The sequence below is a fragment of the Cynocephalus volans genome, chromosome 2, assembly GCF_027409185.1.
Source record: "Cynocephalus volans isolate mCynVol1 chromosome 2, mCynVol1.pri, whole genome shotgun sequence".
Taxonomy (NCBI): Eukaryota; Metazoa; Chordata; class Mammalia; order Dermoptera; family Cynocephalidae; genus Cynocephalus; species Cynocephalus volans.
This window is the reverse complement of record NC_084461.1, coordinates 66630839-66633514: the sequence shown is the minus strand read 5'-3', so window position 1 is coordinate 66633514 and position 2676 is coordinate 66630839.

Genomic DNA, 2676 nt, shown 5'->3' with positions numbered 1-2676 from the left:
AATAGCTCACTGATTTTGAAAATATCTTTGATTTTGAAAATCTAAATTTCTCCTTTTTTAATTGTTAATTATATTAAAACTAAAGAAAGAATTAAGAAAATATAATGCTATATCAGTGGTACAATTTAATAGTTACCTAAGTTGTAACTTTTCTGTAACTAAGTAGTTACTGGACAATTATTTACATAAAATGTTATATCAGATTCTAATCTGAGGAACAATACACAGAAATTGTGGAGAAGGCTATTAACTATGCAATAATAAAATCTAAGGAACTGATCATTTATACAGGAAAAAATAATCAAACTTCAAAGAATGCCAGGAGAAACAACAAAGACGCTGGTCTTACACTTCCAGAAGAAATTAGTAGAGCAATGTTTGTATGCCTTGATGTTTTTCACCAAAAATTGGCGACTTGTTCTAAAGCAATAGATCGAATAATGTCAAAATTTGTTATTACCATTCTCTCTGATTTTATCAGATGAAGAAAAACGCCAGACGTTTCCACCATATATAATAGAAATGTACAGTGAATTTTCTGATGAATATATTTTAGTGAAAATTTTTTAACTATAGAGATATTTGAAAGCCACTAGAATTGTTTCCAAAGAAACAAAGATGTAGACAGTATTGCAATTTCTGGAGTTTGTTGTGAAAGGAGATTTTTATGAATCTCTGCCAAACTTATCATCATGTTGAAGTTTTTCCTAATCACTTGTATATCTGTTGCTCATGTAAAAAAAAAACTTTTTAAAATTAAAAGCTTAAGAAATTGTTCATAAATTATCTGAAAAGATAACTGGACAAATATGCTATACTGTCTATTAAACATTAATATGTGAAGAAGACTAATTTCAAGGAAGTCACTGACAAACTTGCAAAGCTTGAGGATTAAAAATAGAAATAAACTTTATTATTCACAGACAACAGACCAGTCTATTATTACAGATCAATATATAAGCATAAATATTTTCCTTTTTAAAAAATGCATTAATATAATTTAGAAATATTAACCCCTTGCTTTTTTGGTACTCTAATATTTATTTTATTTCTATTTTTCTTTGTTTTTTACTGGCATGATTATATATAGAAAGTTTAATAGGAGAAAATTTTCACTCTTCACATTTCTTCTCTGGTTGCTATATTATTCATTTTATTTCACGGTTATAACTAAAAAAGGATTGTGTCATATAGCGGAGGCAGGGTTTTATTTTTGTTTGTTTTCCTTTTTAAATGATTCTCATTGGCTGGTCATGCAGGATGGCTTCTTCACTCACAAGTCTGGCACCTCACCAAGGATGACTGACTGGAACAGCCGAGGCCGGCAGGACATCTCTCTCCATGCTGCCCCTCCATGTGACTAACCGGCAGGGAAGTTCAAAAGAGGGAACTTAACATGGAGAACCCACTGGAGGGGGCTGGGGGGTGGGCTGTCCCGATGGGGCTGCCAGGCAGACACTAGGATCATATAGGGACAACCTGCTCACCGAAGCTTGAACCAAAGAGGACATACAGGTATACTGCTGGAGATGCTACCAAAGCAGAAAGAGAGAATAAAAACACCCTGTCCTCTCCCTTCCTCCCACCCTCCAGTACCTCTCCAATGCCTCTCATCGGTTGAACCTAGCTGGAAGCCAAGTAGGTGAAGGAGCCTGGGATACATAGTTTGCAGGGTTTGGTCCCCCTGTGATACAGAGCAGAGCAGAGAAATATCATAAAATGGATTGCATAGTAAATAAACAATGACTGGCATACACACCAATGTTGTTGATTGAGCCCTGGCCAAAGCGGTAGAGTCAAGATGTACAAATATGGCTACTGGGATGGAGGGAGGTTGTGGGGTGGGCTAACACTTTACAAATGTCTACTTACATTATTATTTGGAAATAGCATTGTGTATACAGCATGAAATATGCTACAATTTAGGTTCAAATAGGGAAAATGTATATATTTAAATTGTATTTATATATGTAAAGATTATCTCTGGAAGAGTAACACTGGTATTCCTGGGGAGGTGTTAAGACACTTCTCACTGAACGAATTTTGTATTGCTTAACTTAAAAAAAAAACCCCAAAACTATGTACATTTCACTTTAAAAAGACTACTATATATATATATATATATATATATAGCATATGTACATCATTTTTTTATCTAGTAAGAATAGATTTTTTTTGTCATACAATATGACTATTTTTTTTTTTCTAATACAAGTGCTCACATTAATTTGAGGTACTTTCCAGCATGATTAGAAAGAGTTGGCTGAGAATCCGGGAAATGCAAATCAAAACCACATTGAGATACCATCTAACCCCAGTTAGGATGGCTAAAATCCAAAAGACTATGAACGATAAATGCTGGCGAGGCTGCGGAGAAAAAGGAACTCTCATACATTGTTGGTGGGACTGCAAAATGGTGCAGCCTCTATGGAAAATGGTATGGAGGTTCCTTAAACAATTGCAAATAGATCTACCATACGACCCAGCCATCCCACTGTTGGGAATATACCCAGAGGAATGGAAATCATCAAGTCGAAGGTATACCTGTTCCCCGATGTTCATCGCAGCACTCTTTACAATAGCCAAGAGTTGGAACCAGCCCAAATGCCCATCATCAGATGAGTGGATACGGAAAGTGTGGTACATCTACACAATGGAATACTACTCAGCTATAAA